We start from the raw sequence: 12,498 nt of genomic DNA, 5'->3' as shown, positions 1-12,498 counted from the left end.
CTAGAAAGTCTATTTAAGAGACCCTCATCTCTTCATTTTGAAAGGTTGAATGAGAATTTGCATCGAATTGTTGCTGAAATTCATACTCATATTTTCTCATATTCACATACGCAAAAATCAAGTTTGACCAAATGTTTACTAGATTTAACCATGGTTGACTTGAGTTGACTAGTTTCGAGAAGAATTTTGAAATAACTAAACGAAATTATTTAATTAAATGTAGTACTTAGTTCTAATTAATGAACCAAAATTATTTAATTAAATGAGAAGCCATTCTTAATTAATTAAATGAAGTTATTTAATTCAATAAGAAAAGTGTCTCTAATTAATTAGAGATTAATTAATTAAATAGAAAAAGTAATTATGAGAGCATATCTCATTTTATTAAGTTAAATATCTTAACAAAATCTCTCTTCAGTTCAAAAAGGGAAATTTTCAGTTCACTATTGATCAAAAATGAGTTAAATCAGTTAACTTCTTTTTCTACTCAAATTGAATCAGTTAACTCTTTATTTTACTCAAATTAAATCTGTTAACTCCATTTAATTTGGAAATCTCCCTTTATGACTGAACTTCACCTTCAATCATGATCGTTGATTGAAATCGATCTCAACTATTAATGAATTCTAGGAAAGTCTATTTAAAATACCCTCATCTCTTCATTTTGAAAGGTTGAATGAGAATTTGCATTGAATTGTTGCTAGAATTCATACTCACATTTGCTCATATTCACATACGCAAAGAATAAGTTTGACCAAAAGTTGACCAGATTTAACTGCAGTTGGCTTGAGTTGACTAGTTTCGAAAACAATTTTGAAATAATTAAACAAAATTATATAATTACATCGAGTACTTACTTCTAATTAATTTAAAAAAGTTATTTAATTAAATGAGAAGCCATTCCTAATTAATTAAATGAAGTTATTTAATTAAATAACAAAAGTGTCTCCAATTAATTAAATATTAGTTAATTAAATAGAAAAATTAATTATGAGAGCATATCTCATTTTATTAAATTAAATATCTCAACAAAATCTCTTTTCAGTTCAAAAAGGAAAATTTTCAGTTCACTATTGGTCTAATTAATTAGGAATGGCTTCTCATTTAATTAAATATCTTTGTTTAATTAATTAGAAGTAAGTACTCCATTTAATTAAATAATTTTTTTTAACTATTTCAAAATTCTTTTAGAAACTAGGCAACTCAAGTCAACTGTGGTTAAATCTGGTCAACTTTAATTAGAGACACTTTTCTTATTTAATTAAATAACTTCATTCAATTAATTAGGAATGGCTTCTCATTTAATTAAATAACTTTGTTTAATTAATTAGAAGTAAGTACTTCATTTAATTAAATAATTTCATTTAATTATTTCAAAATTCTTTTCGAAACTAGTCAACTCAAGTCAATCGTGGTTAAATCTAGTCAATTTTTTGTCAAACTTGATCTTTGCGTATGTGAATATAAGCAAATGTGAGTATGAATTCCAACAACAATTCGATGCAAATTCTCATTCAACCTTTCAAAATGAAGAGATGAGTGTCTCTTGAATAGACTTTCTTTGAATTCATCAATGGTTGAGATCGATTTCAATCAACGGTCAGTATTAAAGTTGAAGTTTAGTCATAAAGGGAGATTTCCAAATTAAAGGGAGTTAATAGATTTAATTTGAGTAAAATAAGGAGTTAACTGATTCAATTTGAGTAAAAAATGGAGTTAACTGATTTAACTCATTTTTGATCAATAGTGAACTGAAAATTTCTCTTTTTGAACTGAAGAGAGATTTTGTTGAGATATTTAATTTAATAGAATGAGATATGCTCTCAAAATTACTTTTTCTATTTAATTAAATAATCTTTAATTAATTAGAGACACTTTTCTTATTTAATTAAATAACTTAATTTAATAAATTAGGAATGACTTCTTATTTAATTAAATAACTTTGTTTAATTAATTAGAATTAAGTACTCCATTTAATTAAATAATTTCTTTTAATTATTTCAAAATTCTTTTCTATACTAGTCAACTCAAGTCAACCATGGTTAAATTTGGTCAACTTTTGGTCAAACTTGATCTTTGCGTATGTGAATATGAGCAAATGTGAGTATGAATTCCAACAACAATTCAATGCAAATTCTCATTCAACCTTTCAAAATGAAGAGATGAGGGTCTCTTAAATAGACTTTCTTAGGAATTCATCAACGGTTGAGATCGATTTCAATCAATGGTCAAGATTAAAGGTGAAGTTCAGTCATAAAGGGAGATTTTCAAATTAAAGGGAGTTAACAGATTTGATTTGAGTAAAATAAGGAGTTAACTGGTTCAATTTGAGTAGAAAAAGGAGTTAACTAATTTAACTCATTTTTGATGAATAGTGAACTGGAAATTTCCCTTTTTGAACCGAAGAGAGATTTTGTTGAGATATTTAATTTAATAAAATGAGATATGCTCTCATAATTACTTTTTCTATTTAATTAAATAATATTTAATTAATTAAAGACACTTTTCTTATTTAAATAAATAACTTCGTTTAATTAATGAGGAATGGCTTCTCATTTAATTAAATAACTTTGTTTAATTAATTAGATGTAAGTACTCCATTTAATTAAATAATTCTATTTAATTATTTCAAAATTCTTTTCCAAACTAGTCAACTCAAGTCAATCGTGGTTAAATTTGGTCAACTTTTGGACAAACTTGATCTTTGCGTATGTGAATATGAGCAAATGTGAGTATGAATTCCAGCAACAATTCGATGCAAATTCTCATTCAACCTTTCAAAATAAAGAGATGAGGGTCTCTTACATAGACTTTCCTGGAATTCATCAACGGTTGAGATCAATTTCAATCAACGGTCAGGATTAAAGGTGAAGTTTAGTCATAAAGGGAGATTTCCAAATTAAAGGGAGTTAACATATTTAATTTGAGTAAAATAAGGAGTTAACTGATTCAATTTGATTAGAAAAAGGAGTTAACTCATTTAACTCATTTTTTATCAATAGTGAACTAGAAATTTCCCTTTTTGAACTGAAGAGAGATTTTGTTGAGATATTTAATTTAATAAAATGAGATATGCTCTCATAATTACTTTTTCTATTTAATTGAATAATCTTTAATTAATTTGAGACACTTTTCTTATTTAATTAAATAAATTTATTTAATTAATTAAGAATGGCTTCTCATTTAATTATATAACTTTGTTTAATTAATTAGAAGTAAGTACTCCATTTAATTAAATAATTTCGTTTAATTATTTCAAAATTCTTTTCGAAACTAATCAACTCAAGTCAATTGTGGTTAAATCTGGTCAACTTTTGGTCAAGCTTGATCTTTGCATATGTAAATATGAGCAAATGTGAGTATGAATTCTATATCTGTGATAATGCGGCCTATGCTAACACACACACTTCAACACGGTCATTGCATGCGGATTCATCTCAGAATGAACATTGGATTGTTCATCCAAAATTTGTCCTACAAAGCGACCTGTTGCCTTCTATCTAAAGGGATTTTGCCTATTACTATCCTCAGAATCAAGGTGCAGGCAACCGGATCCTCTAAGAACGAAGGATTTGACAATGAAATTAAGCTAAGAACAAGAATGCAAATTAATCTAAGATGAAAGATGCAATGTAATCTAAGAACAAATAAGGCAAACTAGATTAAGCATATGCATGATTAAACTAAAATGAGATTAAACTAAGAATGAGAATGTATGGAAGAAATGTGAGCAAACGTGAGCATGAATTTTAGCAGTGATTCGATGCAGATTCTCCAAATTCATCTTCCAAAATGAGGAGATGAGGGTCTCTTAAATAGAATCTCCTGGAATCCATCAACGGTTAAGATCGATTCAGATCAATGGTCAGGATTGAAGATGAGGTTCAGTCATAAAGGGAGATTCCCAAATTAAAGAGAGTTATCAGACTTAATTTGAACAAAATAAAGAGTTAACTATTTTAATTTGAGTAGAAAAAGGAGTTAACTGATTTAACTCATTTTTGATCAATAGTGAACTGGAAATTTCCCTTTTTGAACTGAAGAGAGATTTTGTTGAGATATTAATTTAATATAATGAGATATGCTCTCATAATTATTTTTTCTATTTAATTAAATAATCTTTAATTAATTAGAGACACTTTTGTTTAATTAAATAACTTCATTTAATTAATTAAGAATGGCTTCCCATTTAATTAAATAACTTTGTTTAATTATTTAGAAGTAAGTACTCCATTTAATTAAATAATTTCTTTTAATTAATTAGAAATACCTTTCTCATTTAATTAAATAATTTATTTAACTAATTAAAATAGGCATATTTATTAAATTAAATAAATTTAATTCCATAGTACATTAGCCTTAGGATATAATTTAATTTAATTAAAGTATAAATACTTAATAATTAAATTAAATATTAATCAATAGGTTTAATGTGACTAATATGAGTAAATACTATAGGAATTAAATAATAAGCATGATGAATGTAGATTTAGGTTTTCTACATCTGATAATTAAGTCAAGCAGGGAATAGCAGAATGAGAATTGCCTATTAGGATATGACTTTAAGATTGATCAGAAATAGACCAAAATTGGTTGAGATGGCAATGAGCCAATTTTGGGGTATTACATTTTGCCCCTCTTTGAATGAATGTGTGAGTAGCATGTTCAATTCAAAGAAAATCAGAAAGCATATGCAAAGATGAGATTGGTTAAGAAGGTGATGATACGAAGACCAATTAATAAGCTTTTTAAGGATCATCTCTAGAACAGAGCTTAAACCTAAGGGATCCAAGTAGAACACTTAGATACCTAATAGTGATAGCATTTAAAAGACTACTTCCAGAATGAAGTGTAATCTTTAAGGATCTAGACAGAACGTCTAGATACCTGAAATTGACAGCATTTAGAAGATTATCTTCAAAATAGAGCGTAATCTTCAAGGATCTAGATAGAACACTTAGATACCCGAGAATGATAGCATTTAGAAGATTATCTTCAGAATAGAGCGTAATCTTCAAGGATAGAACACCTAGATACCTGAAATTGATAGCATTTAGAAGATTATCTCCAGAACAGAGTGTAATCTTCAAGGATCCAGATAGAACACCTAGATACCTGAGAATGATAGCATTTAGAAGATTATCTCCAGAATAGAGTGTAATCTTCAAGGATCTAGATAAAACACCTAGATACCTGAAATTGATAGCATTTAGAAGATTATCTCCAGAATAGAGTGTAATCTTCAAGGATCCAGATAGAACATCTAGATACCCGAGATTGATAAAAGATAACAAGGTCCAATGATGAGTCATAGAATCATCCCCATAATGAGGCATGATCCTTAGAAGTCAAGGTTTAGACTGTCCCAATACCTGTCTATCGAACTCTGAGAAGAGTTGTTATAAGGTTGATCAATTGATGAAAAGATAAGATAGATGGCAAAGATGCCAGATAGAAGGGAACAAAATGCCCCGAGTGATGAGATGCCCTAAGTGACTAGGACATAAGATGGGAACTAGATGCCCTGAGCAATAAGTATTTAATGATGTAATCATCCTACCTCCTTGGGAGCGAAATCGAAAGATGACACACCAGAAATATGATTAAAGCAGTACATCATGAGATATAAAAAAAATTTGAGATTCAGCAGAAGCTAGAAGAGATCAGAATGATGTAAAGAAAATTCAAGGTTGATTTGAAATGATTGCGAAGTCGCAAAAACCAAGTTTGACCAAAAGTTGACTAGATTCAGCCATAGTTGACTTAAGTTTGACTATTTTCAAAATGAATTTTGAAAATATGGAGAATGTAAAGTTGAAAGGGTTCCAAGAATCATAAAGTATTAGAAAGATTTGGGTTGCACAAGCGGTCGATCACGTCGGTCCCCAAAATTTTAAAACACATTTTTAAAGCTCTTAGGTGTGTTAAATTTTGAATTTGATTCCGAAAATGGATTCATAACAGTCCAATTAGCCAGGGGTGCGATTTTTGTGCAAATCCGAGCACTTTGGAAAATTTGGTCAACACCTATATAAGGGCTCGAAGGGTCATTTTCAATTCATTTTTGCTTTTTGTCTTGTAGTGATTTTGAGCTCTGATAGAGACATGGCAGTGAACATAAGATATCATCGTTTTGAGCGCTCTAGACAACACAGTCGACCAACAGACTATGGACCACCGGTGAGTCATCGATTTTCCATCATCGTACTTTCATTTTCATTCATTTCGAGTTCATTTATGCACATTTTTAGCATGTTTTAAGATGTTCAATTCTTTCTTCGTGCGAGACCGATCTCTTCTCACGCGAAGATATTATTTCTTCGCGCGAAGAAACAGGGTGCACTGTTTCTTCGTGCACAGCCAGAATATCGTCGCGCGGGGCGATTTTGGTTTCGCACGAAGGTGGAGATTCTTCGCGTGAGCCAATTCGTGTTTCGCGTGAGAACCTCTTTTTTCCTATAGGAAGATCCATCTTCACACGAGAATATCATTTTTCGCACGAAGGAGAGATTCTTCATGCGAAAAAAAATCAGTTTTGCGTGAAACTGAACATCTTCGCACGAGTTTTCACAAATCGCATTTAAAAATCGCATTTTATTTCATTTTGATGCTTCGATTTGAGTTGATACTCGTTTGATTGTCATTTTTTTGTTGTGCATTCAGGAGGTCTTCGGAGATGTGTTTAGATCTCATTATCCACCGTATGGAGAGTTATTGCAGAGTTTGGATGACGCAGATCGGACACACATTGCCCGATTGGGTTTGTCTTCACTATGCCAAATTCTAGCCGTGATGGTGAATCACAGTTTACTGACTGCATTGGTAGAGTGTTTCCATTCGAAGACAAACACATTTCATTTGTCGATGGGTGAGATGATGATTACCCGAGAGGATATTTGGAGGATACTGAGAATCCCATTTCATAGTGCTCGAGTCATCTACAATACAGTGCCTCGATTAGGGACAGAGGCACTTTCCATTGTATTCAGGAGCGAGCTACCAAGAGGCAGAGCCATTAGCTAGGATGAACTGATGCATGCCTATGGACCTACACACAGGTTGGCATCCATGCTGGATATTTTCTTGAGCTTCTTCCTATGTCCTGACAGGGGATAGCATAGATTGGAGTGTGGATGGGGTGTCATGCTCCGTAGGATGGTTGAGGCACCTGAGATCTTTGGGTGGGGTCAGTGCATGTTGGCCCATCTTTTTCATGAGATGCATGAGGTCATCTTCCATGAGAAGAAGACCATGGCAACAGGTGTGTATGTGCTATAGATCTGGGCCTAGAAGCATCTCCCTGTATGTAGGCTGATTTTTGAGGACTCTCAAGAGCCCATGGAGCCCTACATCTACAGATATCGAGGGCATATTACCCAAGCCCACCTGGGTAAGACTAAGCATTGGCAGACTCATCTCAATGACCTGGTGTCTATTATATGGTGACCCTGGAGAGAGATAGAGGACTAGGATGATGCCCTGAGAGAGCTACCCTGGATGTTTAGTTCTTGACCGCTGGTAGGCAGGACAACATCCGTCATAGAGAGATTCATGATCTCATGAGTGTGGCAGTAGTACGGCTGACCACAAGACATTTCAGCTGAGTACTGTGCCTATGCCAGGGTGTAGAAGGATATTGAGCCAGGATGGCCTCCACGGATGGATCCAAGATGATCCATGATAGATATCCGTAGTTTGGCTACTGTTCAATGGGACTACCTACTAGAGGTAGTAGATGCAGGGATGACGCCTACATATCAGGCATTTTTGATGAGCCATCCATTCCCACGCTTCACAAATCCATTAGGGGTGGCAGGGCAGGTACAGGGGTAGGGACAAGTGCCCAAGCAGCAGTAGGCACAGCCACAGGTGCCACCACAAGTCCAGCACCGGGTATAGTAGATACCTATTCCTCCATGTCAGATGAGATCAGACCCAGGTGCTGGGGGTAGTGGGGAAGGACATAGTCGACGGAGGAGGCAGAGGATAGAGGAGTAGGGCCCTCAGTAGGAGGTCCCACAGCAGCAGGTGCCTCCACAGCCACAAGTACCTCCACCAGAGATGGTTGATGAGGATATGCCAGATCAGCCAGCAAGTGGGGTAAATGATGTAGTATGGTGGTACCGAGAGCAAGTTCGTGCGGCCTCCTAGCAGTTGAGAGAGTTGCAGATTGCATTGGCAGTCAGGGATGCGCAACTAGTAGAGCGACAGAGAGAGACAGAACGTCAGAGAGAGCATGCAGAGGCTGCAGAGCAAAGGCTAGAGCTGGCACAGGATGAGATTCACTTTTAGTCTGCTCAGGCTGCATATTATTATACAACATATACTAGTGCAGTACCTGATTAGACATTGCAGGTGCAACGATTCTCTCAGTATGCACGAGAGTCCGGAGGTGCACGACCTCCTGTCAGGCCAGATATGCCACCACCGCCTCCACCACCTGCTTCCTCTGTTCCTCCTGCTCCTCCTAGAGGTGAGATTTCAGGACAGAGTTAGACGCTCTGTGCTTGATTGTCAATTATGATCCTTGGCTATGTATTGATTGGTGTGCCAGCACCAGATGTATCATTTTTGATCGATTGCGCTCGAGTAGTGCCCATTTTTGTACTGACCCATTCTTTGATATATATAGACAAGATTTTGAGCCGAGTATTCCTGTGTACATGTCATTGTCTATTTTTGTTTTGCTTTGATGTATATGAGATGTATGTTGTATTTAGACAGAACGTATATGTATGAACTAACATCTGAAATAGTGTTGTGTGTTTTTTTTATTTGACAGTCACAGGGATTCCATTAACGAGCGAGAATCGACGATCCAAATGCTTGTGCAACCGTGGAAGAATCTGATGCATGTGGAGTATGAATAGGATTACCATCGAATCGCATGCTAATGCAAATGAAGTATGCAAGACTATGCTAAATGCAACCCTAGGTATAGTTACCAAGCCTCGATGATTTATCATCATTGGATATAAAATAAAGCTCGTATGTTATACAATTTCCACTAACATTGCAATCATGAAAATATGAATATAACATATGTTATTGGGATGTCAGGATTAAATATAAGCATTCGAAGCACAAGAAGCCAGAATGACCAGAACATTTGTCCCTTTTAATGTAGCAAGTTAACATAAGCATTAAAGCATAAATGCTAGGATGACCTGAATGTTGCTTGTATAACAGGCACACCAAATACACAGGAGATCCCTTTTATGCTAAGTATTCAGTATTCATTCTGTCCATAACCCTTGCGTTCGTAACCTGAGACAGAAGTGTGCTAGATATACTCGCAGTGACCTGTACGTTCACTTAGCAGGATGAGTATCAATATTTACTGTAGCATGAAGAGTTCACTCCAACAAACAAGGAGAAGAACCAATGTCATTGATGTATCTGTATAAAAGGAGTCAAGGTACACACGGCCATCCAATACGAGGTGGAGGCTCTTATAGTGGACACCCCTCTTATAGGAATAGATTAACTTATTAGAACTAAATCGCAAACAAAAAGCAAAGAAAAAGATCATGCCCCCAGTCATTACTTCTCTAGTCGAAGATGACATCATCGAGTTGCTCGAGGAGATATGATAAAGCAAAACAAAGAAAACAAAGAAAATGCTCAGCATATCCAAACAAGTATATCATTATTATTTTTTTTAGTTCAATATTGTCGAGATTGATGCTAAGTGTCAATGTCCAAAATAGGTAAAAAAGAAATCTCTTCAGTAGGGTGACAACAGTAGGCAGACGTAGTTAGAACGACTAGTGAATGAGGTCAAAGAGATTCTTCACGATGAAGAACCTAAGAAGAACTAAGCGACAGTAGACAGATATAGCCAGGACAACCGGTGACTAACACAAAAGAGATCTTCCATAAAGGAATCTTGAGACATGACTTGAGCAATGGTAGGCAGATACAGCTGTAACAACTGGTGACTATTGCGAAAGAGATTCTATGAGAAGAATCTCGAAAAGAGTGACACTAGTGACAGTAGGAAGACGTAGTCAAAACAATTGGTGACTGTCACAAAGGAGATTCTATGAGGAGAATCTCGAAAAGAGTGACACTGGCGGCAGTAGGAAGACGCAGTCAGAACGACTGGTGACTATCACGAAGGAGATTCTATGAGGAGAATCTTTAAAAGAGTGACACTGGTGATAGTAGGAAAACACAATCAGAACGACAGGTGACTATCATGAAGGAGATTCTATGAGGAGAATCTTGAAAAGAGTGACACTGGCGACAGTAGGCAGACGCAGTTAGAATGACTGGTGACTGTCATGAAGGAGATTCTATGAGGAGAATCTCGAAAAGAGTGACACTGGTGATAGTAGGTAGATGCAATCAGAATGACTGGTGACTATCACGAAGGAGATTCTATGAGGAGAATCTCAAAAAGAGTGACACTGGCGACAGTAGGTAGATGCAGTCAAAACAACTGGTGATTGTCACGAAGGAGATTCTATGAGGAGAATCTCGAAAAGAGTGACATTGGCGACAGTAGGTAGATGCAGTCAGAATGACTGGTGACTGTCACGAAGGAGATTCTATGAGGAGAATCTCAAAAAGAGTGACACTAGAGGGGAATGCCCCTGAGTTGAAAGAAGACTCAATCCATGGATACATGAGCAGGAAAAGCAGGAAAGTGAAAGCATGAAAGTGACTATACAGAGTAGCCAGAAAATGCGCTGCAAGATGAAGCATTGGGAACAAGAGGTGCCTGCTTACCAGGTTTTCACCTTCTTGGCAGGATTTTCTTTTTTTTGCTACCATGATGCCTATGTCTAGGTTTTCATCAATGGCACTTTTTTTGTTTTTTAATTTTTTTGTATTTTCCTCTTTTTTGATTTTTTTTTTTTTTTCAAATTTTTTTTTTTTTGTTTTGGTGTAACGAAAGCACCTATTGCTAGGTTTTCACCAGGGTAACAATTTTTTTTAGGACTTTTTCTAATTTTTAGGATTTTTTTCAGGACATTTAGATATGTACAGAGAGTTTGCTGAGATTGAATCAACTATAAAACCGCTTCAGGTGGAGAGTGTTCATAGGCTCTTTAAGCACTTCTCCTTCGATTGTGGAAAGCTGATAGGCGCTAGATCCATATTCAACAGTAATGATGTAAGGACCTAGCTAGTTTGGTTCAAAATTTCCCTTTTGCATTCGTTGTTGTTGATTCTTAGGATTCTCTCTCAGGACGATATCACCCAACTGGAAGTCACGTCGCCTAATTCTCCTATTGTAGCTTCATGCCATTCTTTTTTGATATGCTCGTAGATGATCATAGGCCACTTGTCGTCGTTCATCCAACAACACAAGCTCTTGAAGCTGGGCTATCCTATAGTCATCATCTGTGATAAGACCTTTCATAGAGATTCTCAAGGTAGGAATCTCGACCTCTATCGGAAGCACAACATCCGCCCCATATACCAATGCAAAAGGAGTCGTGCTTGTTGGAGTTCTAGTGCTTTTTCTATATGCCCACAGGGCTGGATTGATCTGGAGATGCCAGTCTCTCCCTAAGTTACTGACTGTGCGATGAAGAATTTTGAGGATCGTCTTATTGGATGCCTCAGCTTGGCCATTACCCTGGGGTAATAAATGGAAGACCAATGTTGTGTAATTTTGAATTTCTTGCATAGTTCCTTAAGGTCTTTATTTTTGAATTGTCCTCCATTGTCTGTAATGATTGAGGACGGTATACCATATCTACAGATGATGTAGTTTGTAATAAAAAGTGCTACACCTTTGCCATCAGCAATTGTGAGAGGGACTGCCTCTACCCATTTTGTGAAATAATCTGTAGCGATGATAATGAACTTATGTCCATTAGAAGAGGTTGGGTGAATCTGTCCCACCAAGTCAAAGGCCCATTGTTGAAATGGCCATGTTGTAGTAGCGGGAATCAGCTCTCTGGCTAGAGCATGAATGAGATTCCTGCGTAGCTGACACTGTTTACAGGACCTAGCATATTTGATAGCTTCCTTCTCCATTTTAGGCTAGTAGTAACCAGCACGAAGGAGTTTACGAGCTAGTGTTAGGCCATTGGAATGAGATCCGCAAATGCCTTCATGAATTTCAATTAGTGTGCATTTTGACTCGTCGGGTTCTAAACACCTAAGGAGTGTTCCGTCGAGACCTCTCCTATATAGATCGTCAACAATAATGACATAATGTGAAGCGTTATGGATTAGGTAACATTTCTCATTCTAAGTCAGACCTTCTAGAATGGTTTGATTACGAAGGTAGGAATAGATGTGATGGTACCAGGATGATTCTTGTCCTATAATAGAATAGATCATCTTGGAATCAGGTATGTCATAGGCTGGGTAGTGCAACGCTTCCACTAAGAACTCATGTCGTAGATCATTTTTTGGCATTTGTAGAAGGGAGGCCAGAGTGGCCATGGCATCAACTGCTTTATTATCTGCACATGGAACTTGTTGGAAGGTGATGTGTACAAAATATTTTGTCAAGTCATCAACCATGTGTTTGTA

Source organism: Cupressus sempervirens, chromosome 5 (assembly GCF_028749045.1).
Source record: "Cupressus sempervirens isolate cs-2001-9-10 chromosome 5, ASM2874904v1, whole genome shotgun sequence".
NCBI lineage: Eukaryota > Viridiplantae > Streptophyta > Pinopsida > Cupressales > Cupressaceae > Cupressus > Cupressus sempervirens.
The sequence above is the reverse complement of the archived record's forward strand: the minus strand, read 5'-3'. Positions refer to the sequence as shown.